A 10,405-nucleotide genomic window follows, 5' to 3' on the forward strand; every position below is an offset into this window, starting at 1 on the left:
GTTTAGTATTTAACGGTTTAAAGCAATTATTATTGTTTTAGACTTTGGTCTGGTGCTTAAAAACACATAAGATGCTTAATCTATCATGATCCTTTCAAGCGCTCCCCCTCCCTTCTCATGCAATGGACTATTCTATCTTCTCACTGTGCATGTGAAGACTTGATTGAGAAATAGGGTAGCAAAACTACCAACGGTTTCAACCTTTTTCATTGTGCACCGAATGTGCGTAACCGACAGTAGCAAGAGCCAGACGCTCTTTCCAGTTGCAGTAGTAGCACTGCTGTCAGTGTCAGCCAAGGACGATGCAGTCGAGGTGAAGTGGAGAGTGGCACAAGTGTCAATTTTCATCACGAAGATGTGTGTATTAAAGAGGTCGAAATGGGCAACTACATAAAATTTTAATTAATGTTCTTATAAAATACAATAAAAACTTTGCGATGATTCACTTGTGAGATAATCATCCTCAAGAAGGGTTTCAAGGACTTTCTCTACCTCAGGAAATAGGAGCATTTTCTCCAATTCACAGCTTTTTGTTGATAGTAAACATTAATATCAGAATCAGAATCATCTTTATTTGCCAAGTATGTCCAAAAGCACACAAGGAATTTGTCTCCGGTCGTTGGAGCCGCTCTAGTACGACAACAGACAGTCAATTTACAGAACACTTTGGAGACAGAAAGACATTGACAAAAAAAAAAAAAACCAGTCACCGAGCAGTAAAGGGTTTCTAGTTATCTGGTAATGCCGGTACATTTTTTTTTTTTTTTTTTTTTTTGACAATTGTGCAAAAAGATGCAGAGTCCTCTAGCACTTACAGCAGTTCGAATGACTAATATTGCAATAGGCCGGTGCAATGACCGTTGTGCAAAGAGCGCCGAGACTTCAAGGAGTGTATGCGGTTTAAAGTGACGAGTAGTGCGATCATCTGGGACAATGTTGGTTGTGCAAATGTTGCAGATACTCCTCAATCAGTGTGCAATATTCAAATTCTTTGCTCTACACGGATGTGGACGGCCCCATGACTGGGTTTGTGTTGGGCGCCCCAAATGACAAATACACCCCTGATGGTGAAGTCGGAGACGATGGTGTTGGGGGCGAACTAGTATTGTCGTCTTGCCTGTCGTCATGGTACGGCTGTTGCTGTGCCCATTGTTCTCTCGTCCCTCCACCGGTCACTCAACCAATCTATCCTTTTTTTTTTTCGATATATCTACCATCTGTCCCTCTACTCTGTCTCTCCATGTCAACCCAACCGGTCAAGGCAGACAGTCACCCTAAAGAGCCTGCGTTCTCTTCTAGAACTCTTCCTTAGAGGGAGATTTACATGCCTTGGTCGACAAGTGCTAATTCATGTAGGGTTCAGTGGGTTTTCTGATGCATGTACTGTATATAATGTATGAGGAGTGTGGTTATTGACCTGTTCAATGTGTAAAGTGCCTTGAGATAACCTCTGTTGTGAATCTGCGCTACATGAATAAAATTGACTTGACTCACTGTTTGGTATGAAAAGAGGATGGAGCAGAACGGAGCACATGCCTCCTCCCGAGTGAGCATCTGCTTTTCTTTTCCCTCCTCTTCCTCTGACAAACATGGCGTTTGGCACATGTTTCAGGCCCAAAAGCAGCGTGACACAACTCTGAAAATATGCAAAACGATAAAAGTCATTTTTTTCTTTCATTAGCTTTGTGTCACAAATGTGCATTTTGCCAAAATTAAGGCTTATATTTATAAATTGACATGCATTGGTAGTATAGTGGGAGATGCTGCTGCCTTTAATGCAAAGGGTGCAACTGTGCCCCAACACACAGCTACTGCCGGTCCCAAGCCTGGATAAAAAATAGGTAGTTTGTTTCAGGAACTGCATCTGCTGTAAAAACTGTCAAACATAAAATCATACGAGTGACTCACTGTGGCGACCCCTAATGGGACAAGCAGTCACAACAACAATGAAATTATTCTATGTTCTATTTATAACTTTATATGCTTTTGAGTTCTTCCCTCTAATGCAGTATCATGTTGTGCCGCAACATGCCTGGAAGCACTGATGTTTACACTAAGATATACAGCTTAGCAAGAAGAAGAAGAAATTTTTTTTAACAATTCTATGTGTGTGCATGTGCAGGCGTTAAAGAAGCCGACACTAGCTAGCCCTCACAATTGCATGTAGATGAATGAGCTAAGTAGAGAGCCTTATTAGATTAGATGATTACTCTTTCTAGCACCACTTCACCGCACGTTAAAAGCGAAAGGTTAGTACCTTGGTTAATGACCTAAGTAGCTAGAGCCGCAGATAGTGACCAGGCCTCATGTCAACAGTGTAACGTTAGCATTTTGGTTAACAAGCTGTGTAGCTATCCTTGTAAGCCAAGTTGGCTGAGCTCGCTCGTACCACAGCTAGTAACTTGACCTCACAGTAATTGCATTACTGTAAATTAGTATTATATTTTGATTAACAAGATAAATAGATTGCTAGCTCTTGCTCGTGCCACAGATAGTGACAATGTCTAAAGTGTTTTGGTTCATGAGCTAAGCACCTAGCCTTATTAGTTGGTTAAGTTCGCTCTGCTCTGCTCTCGGTCTCGGTCTCACATTTTGGTTAGCTCGGCTGGCTAAGCTTGCTACCGCCATGGATATCGACTAGGCCTCATGTCGGTAACATAACTTGAGCATTTTGGTTAGCAAGCGAACGTTAGTTTCATTAGCTTTTCTGGCTAAGCTTGCTAGCGGCAGAAATAGTAAGTACACCTCAAGTTAGTCGCGTAAAGTTAGTAGCTAAGTAGCGAGCGTGACAAGGCCTCACAGTAGCTCATTAACGTCTTGTTAAGCTTCGCTGGCTAAACTCGCAAGCACCACGGATATTGACTTGGCATTAGGGTTAGGGTTAGCATTTTGTTTAGTGAGCTAAGTGGCTAACCTTGTTATCATAGCAGGCTAAACTCGCTAGCGCCACATTTAGTGACTAGTTGTAATGTTGTGTTCGTGTGCTGACTCAGAGCAGATCCATGCAGGCGATGGGTGTCGTCTCGTTTGGCACGGCCACCGGGAAAAAAAAGAAGGCGATGCAGAATTACCTGGCACGCCGCCATGTTCCTGACAACGTGTTTCACAGCCGCGCATGTAAACAAGTACAAGCGGCATGCTTTACATCAACATGATTGTGCCAAATGGGACAACGGGATGACTCCTTTGTCAGTTTTCCATACAACATGTCCGCCCTGCACCTCGTCTTGTCCAGCTATGAAAAAAAAAAACACACACAAAACGTGCGTCATCAAGAAACAGATGTTTTTGCATTGCTTCACTCTTGTCTCCTTATTGTACACACACACACACGCACGCACACACACATATATACACACACACACACACACACACACATCAGCTTGATGTCAGTGCACGTTTAGGGCCATTTACGAGGTTTTCCCATGCGGATCGCACAATGTTTGCGTTGTGCAAGATGAGATGACATGTAAACAAAAGTAATGGAAAAAAGTAAAAATGTCAACCTTCCATTTGTTCACATTGTCAAACTATTATTCCTGTAGTAAATAGAAATAATCTCTTCCTGGGTCAAACTGTTGCTATCATAAAACCTTTAACTGTAAAGTTAAAGGTTTGGAGGTCTAAAAATAAGTTAACCACTGTCCGTATTAAACATACCGTTTAAAACACTCAGTTCTGACTTTTAGGAAGGCAACGTAATGCAAAGGTGGGATGCATCATTGTCACTCAAGTGCAAAAAGAAGTTTATAACAAACCTCAAACTAAATTGTTCAACTGTTGTTTTTTTTTTAATATAACTTTATCCATCAAGCAGTATGTTTTTCTTGAAAGAAAAATAACTTTATTCTCCGAACTTTCTAACCTCTCTTGTAATCTTACTACTTTGTATGGACCAAATGTGACTTTCATTTCATAATTTTTCACCAATTTTTTTTCTCACAATATTCTGACTTTTTTCTAAATGAATTATTATTATTATTATTATTATGAGTAGTAAAACATTAGTTATTTTTAACACACCACCTGCACTCATGTTTGTGTGAGCATCCACACAACTACCATTCAATACTTCCACAATGGCTGCAAATTAGCGAATTACTATTGTGTGCGATATTAACCTGGGTGCACACCACATCACACGCCACTACTTCCTCACACACGCATGCGCGCACACGGTGGATGGTGTTAGGTCACACACTAAAAGATGGCTGGAAATCCAAGCTATCAATGGCCACCTCGGGAAATGCCAGCGTTTTGCTTGTGTTTCTTCCCACACCTTATGCTTTGTCTCAGGTTATCCCAGAAAACCTGCTGCGTGGACACCCTATCCCGACTTTCCCACAGGATGACGAGGATGCCCCCCCCCCCCCCCCCCCCCGGCCCCCAAGAAAATCATACACAAGAAGAAAACAAAAAATTAAGATTTTGATTAGATGTTGTAATCCAGAAAAGATCTGTTAATTTTAATAGCTGTTTGGGGAATTATTCTTAAGTTTTCCTACAAATAACCAGAGCAGCCGGTGGATCCGGTGTTACAGGACACCTCCTTATCCTGTACGCTGCGGATAGAATCTAGGCCCTGCAACACCGTCTAAACGTTGTCCAGGTCCAAAAAGCTTCAGTTCCCACCTCACCTTTGTCCGGATGCTCGTCTCCAGAGAGAGAGACATAACTCGAGTTGCCTTTGGGCCCCCGAGGCGGGATTAACGATGTTTAGGCACCAAAGTTGCTCATTGTGACGACGTCTTGTATGAGCTAAACAGATACCCTTGTGAACGCTTTATAAGCTTTTTTAACATTTCTAATGGAAATGGAAAACTGGAAATATAGATGATGGCAATGTGTCCCAATGGGCATTTTTTTTTAGTTGTTAATGATACTGTACTATACATCTGCCATAAACAGCAATACTGAGGTTGATTCTATGAGGAAAAAGTGGCATAAATTCATTAAAATTTAAGATAAATACACTATTTTTGGCCCATGTTGACATTTAATGTACCACTACCAACACATAAATATGCAGAATTTTAAAACGATCTAAATAAAACTGTGATCTGTGTGGTACGCACACACACAAAAATAAGACAAGGCTAACTATGATGACAGATCTGATCAGATTCTTTGGCCCATGTTCAGAACTCACACAATTTTAAGATGATCTGAATAAAACTGTGACCTGTTTTCAAAAAAATATCAGAAACGGCTAATTAGGGTGCTCATTTTATTCCTTAATGTTTTCATACATAATGCATGAATCTTAATAATATCCAAATTTTGACTGGGGCAGGAAGCCATTGTTTGTTTGTATAGTTGTTTGTTAGCATGAGAGATTTCCATACAACCAGGAAATTTGCACAGTTGGTCAAAAATGAGCCTTGGAATAGGTATGCGCTCCACCAAGTGCCACTCAAGTACATCATGTTTGTTTTAGGCACTGAGTTGGTTCAAATTGAATCAATATAGCTTAGATAGGGCTACGTTGCCGCACGGAGAACCCCGGCAAAACATATCGGGGGGGGGGAATGCCGAAATACTTTAGTTAGCTTCCAGTAAAAATATTTGCACAGTTGATCGTTTCCTGAGGGGGTGCATAGACAAACGATCATCATTAGAAAGAATTGCCAGGATTAAATGTCAGTCAAACCATTCACAACGAACACTTTCAGTCACATTTCTACCAATTGATGGTTCTTAAAAAAAGAGCTTATTGCTGAATGTTTTTAAAAGAGTTGTCATTTTGAAACATATTATCATGCAATAACAGGACAAAATGTGTGTCTAATTTGGGACGGGATGTGCTATTACATTTCTGTGTCCACTCCAAAAATGTATTGATTTCAAAATATTTGACTTTTTTTCGGCAACATGTCATATCCTAACAGGACATTAAACAAACATCTACATATGGACAAGTGCTGAATGCCAAACTTTTTTATTATTATTATTAGTGTTCTCATTCTCAACAGATTAGCTTGGAATCAAATAAGAAAATGTGTGTCTCATTCAGGATGGGTGTGCTATTACTCTTCTCTGCCCAAAACACATTGATTCTGAAATATTTGACTTTTTTAAACATGATTTTAAACAGGCATCTACAGTACATTTAGACAAGTAGGGATGGGTGTCCTATTCTACTTATTTATCCCAAAATATTTTCTTCTTTTTCTGAAGCTTATCACATCCAAGTTGCTGATGGTGTAGTGGTACATTCGCCTGACTTTGGTGCAGGCAGTGTGCGTTCAGTTCCCACTCAGTGATGGTGTCAATGTGGGCCTGAATGGTTGCATTTCTCTATAAGTGCCCTGTGACTGACTGGTGACCAGTTCAGGGTGTAGTCTGCCTTTCACCTGAAGTAAACTGGGATAGGCTCCCGTGACCCTGAATAGGATAAACGGTGTAGAGAATGGCTGGATGGATATCATACCCAAGCAAGAACTTAAACAATTTAGATGGGTTTTAATATAGCCTGTCATTTCTCCACAGATGAGCATGTGATCAAGGACAAAATGTGTGTCTAGTTTGTGATGAGTGCATTTACTTTCGTCGTTTCTTCTCTCCAACCATGGAGTGATTTCAAAATATTCTACTTTTTCTGCAGCATATTGTGCCCTACAAAGGTTTAAGCGCCATATAAGAGAAGTCCATTTGCCATTTTACCATTTACTTCTCGGGCAGTGGAGCATTCAAGAGCATTAACCGATTTCTTCTCAAGCTATTTTCACCCCTTGAACTTGGTTAATAATGCGTAAAAATAACAGACGTGGGGACAAACCAATTCCATAGAACCTCCAAAATCCATCGCTCTCTGCAATCTGTCAGCCAACACAGTTCAATGGAGCGCAGTTATAGCAGGTACAGTAACTCTCGACTGGCGCTTTGTCGTCACTTGATTTTGCCCTACATGGCACCATTGATTAATTATTCTGTTAACTTCTTATTCCAAAAATACAATATTAATCAGAGTACCATGTTTTGACTAGTGCTGGCACATGCAACAAAATGTTGCTTTAAAATTGGGGGGGGTTAGTTCCCCCATACACATCCCCCATCTACATTTAGACAAGTGCTTAACTTTATTACTTTATGACAATTTTATTTAATTAGAGTCACCATTCCTCAACATGGTTTGCATGAAAGGACAAAATGTGCATCTCATTTGGAATGGGAGTGCTATTAGTTTTCTCTATCCAAACAAATATGGATTTGAAAATATTAAGACTTTTTCTGCAGCATATTTTTGGAAGTTAACCAAGGCTCAACAGTCAACATGAATTTTCAAGGAGCCGTTGTTTCTTAAAAGACTAGCACGCAAACAAAACCAAAATGTGTGTCTCGTTAATTACGGGTGCTATTACTTTTCTCTATCCAGCCACATAGTGATTCCAAAATATTAAACTTTTGCGGAACTATATCATATCATATACTAGCATGTTGACCAAGTTGCTACATTTATGTGTGTTAGTAAAGGCCAGAAGGCCCAAATTAGGCCATCACGCAACAACAAACAATGCTATTTGTTGGGTCATCCAATATACCGTATGCTATTTAGCTAAGCAGGCCTCAGGGCATCTTGTATATAACACCTGTTGTTTACCTCTTGGCCAAGGAAAATGACAGTTGTTCCCTGGGAAATCGCAAAGAAAAACTTGAACGTCCCCCACTTCTGGACACTACCACCACCAGCTGTGAAGTGCAGAGCAGCCGGTTAACGTCTGAGGGTTAAAAACAAATGTAAACAAAGTATTGGCAAGAGGAATAGTAATATACAGACGAAAGGTGGCATAAAGTGTAACTTGATCAGGTCAGCCTATCATCTTCCCTTTTTGTTTTTTTCTTTGGTTCTTGTTTCCATTCTGCATATACATCGCGATGACAGAATAGCATACATACAGTGGGTACGGAAAGTATTCAGAACACCTTGCATTTTTCACTCTTTGTTTTATTGCAGCCATTTGCTAAAATCATTTTAAGTTCTTTTTCCCCCCTCATTAATGTACACACAGCACCCCATATTGACAGAAAAAAATGGAATTGTTGAAATTTTTGCATATTTATTAAAAAAGAAAAACTGAAATATCACACAGCCACAAGTATTCAGACCCTTTGGTCGGTATTTAGTAGGAGCACCGTTTTGAGCTGATACAGCCATGAGTCTTTTTGGGAATGATGCATCAAGTGTTTCACACCTGGATTTGGGGATCCTCTGCCATTCCTCCTTGCAGATCCTCTCCAGTTCTGTCAGGTTGGATGGTGAACGTTGGTGGACAGCCATTTTCAGGTCTCTCCAGAGATGCTCAATTGGGTTTAAGTCAGGGCTCTGGCTGGGCCATTCAAGAACAGTCACAGAGTTGTTCTGAAGCCATTTTAGCTGTGCGCTTAGGGTCATTGTCCTGTTGGAAGGTGGCCCTTCGGCCCAGTCTGAGGTCCTGAGCACTCTGGAGAAGGTTTCCGTCCAGGATATGCCTGTACTTGGCCGCGTTCATCTTTTCTTCGATTGCAACCAGTCTCCCTGTCCCTGCAACTGAAAAACACCCCCACAGCATGATGCTGCCACCACCATGCTTCACTGTTGGGACTGTATTGGACAGGTGATGAGCAGTGCCTGGTTTTCTCCACACATGCCACTTAGAATTAAGGCCAACAATTTCTATCTTGGTCTCATCAGACCAGAGAATCTTATTTCTCACCATCTTGGAGTCCTTCAGGTGTTTTTTAGCAAACTCCATGCGGGCTTTCATGCGTCTTGCACTGAGGAGAGGCTTCCATCGGCCCACTCTGCCATAAAACCCTGACTGGTGGAGGACTGCAGTGATGGTTGACTCTCTAGAACTTTCTCCCATCTCCCGACTGCATCTCTGGAGCTCAGCCACAGTGATCTTTGGGTTCTTCTTTACCTCTCTCACCAAGGCTCTTCTCACCCCAGCTCTAGGAAGGGTTCTGCTCGTCCCAAACGTCTTCCGTTTAAGGATTATGGAGTCTACTGTGATCTTAGGAACCTTAAGTGTAGCAGAATTGTTTTGGTAACCTTGGCTAGAGCTGTGCCTTGGCACAATTCTGTCTCTGAGCTCTTCAGGCAGTTCCTTTGACCTCATGATTCTCATTTTCTCTAGCATGCACTGTGTGCTGTAAGGTCTTATATAGACAGGTGTGTGGCTTTCCTAATCAAGTCCAATCAGTATAATCAAACACAGCGGGACTCCAATGAAGGTGTAGCACAATCTCAAGGATGATCAGAAGAAATGGACAGCACCCGAGTTAAATATGTGAGTGTCACAGCAAAGGGTCTGAATACTTATGGCTGTGTGATAGTTCAGTTTTCCTTTTTAAATAAATCTGTAAGAATTTCAACAATTCTGTGTTTTCTGTCAATATGGGGTGCTGTGTATACATTTATGAGGGGGCGATAATAAAGTTAAATCATTTTAGCAAATGGCTGCAATATAACAAAGAGTGTAAAATTTAAGGGGGTCAGAATACTTTCTGTACCCACTGTAGCTAACTACAGCTAACTTCTGGAAACAGCAAGTCATACAAACAATAACCAGAGGCAGAATATTATGTCGGCTACGCACGTCAAGGATGGCTCAAATGTCGCAAAGCACAAATGAATACTGAACTAATTTAAAACAAAGGCTAGTTAGCTAACACGTTAACAAATTTTCACAGTTGTCTTCCTAACCCAAACTTATATAAAGACTCGAACACAAAGGAACTCCTTTTCAACAGTCAATTCTTTGTCGAAATTCTGACATGCAGTGTACTAATGAGAAAAGTAGCTTGCTAGCGAGCTAGCATCCACGTTTTCCTAAAGTTGAACCACTGTTTTGGGCCTATTCTTAGCCTTATTTTTTAATTACTAACATTTATTTTGAACAGTATTTTGAATGGCAATATACTGTATAGGACATTTCACCATAAGGTTAGGTGTACTTACGGGTGGCAAAGTCGTAGCTTTCTCTGATGGCACCACCAGTAAAATAACCCTTTAATGGCATTTGACCATGGCAAAGCGATTGAAAAAAACAGGGGAAATAACTTGAATGATGACTTGAGCCTTTTTCTCTACTGCCGTAGTTTGAATGTTGAAAGTGTCCATCTAAAATATGATGTCACGTGAGCTGAATTGCTTTGAAGGGAGACAGAATTGACCAGGCGGCACGGTGGACGACTGGTTAGAGCGTCAGCCTCACAGTTCTGAGGACCCGGGTTCAATCCCCGGCCCCGACTGTGTGGAGTTCGCATGTTCTCCCCGTGCCTGCGTGGGTTTTCTCCGGGCACTCCGGTTTCCTCCCACATCCCAAAAACATGCATAAATTGGAGACTCTAAATTGCCCGTAGGTGTGCATGTGAGTGCGAATGGTTGTCTGTTTGTATGTGCCCTGCGATTGGCTGGCAACCA

General features: G+C 41.2%; 1 long non-coding RNA gene across 1 annotated transcript; it reads right to left on the reverse strand.

Annotated features, from left to right (window-relative positions):
* Window positions 1–2,820: 2,820 nt before the first annotated feature.
* Window positions 2,821–10,156, reverse strand: LOC133414092 (uncharacterized). The gene is made up of 3 exons (XR_009769954.1): window positions 9,941–10,156; window positions 7,601–7,718; window positions 2,821–3,235 (listed from the first exon to the last, which is right to left on the reverse strand). It is a non-coding gene; the product is annotated as an uncharacterized LOC133414092 (long non-coding RNA).
* Between the last annotated feature and the right edge of the window lie 249 nt (window positions 10,157–10,405).

The sequence above is a fragment of the Phycodurus eques genome, chromosome 15 (assembly GCF_024500275.1).
Source record: "Phycodurus eques isolate BA_2022a chromosome 15, UOR_Pequ_1.1, whole genome shotgun sequence".
NCBI lineage: Eukaryota > Metazoa > Chordata > Actinopteri > Syngnathiformes > Syngnathidae > Phycodurus > Phycodurus eques.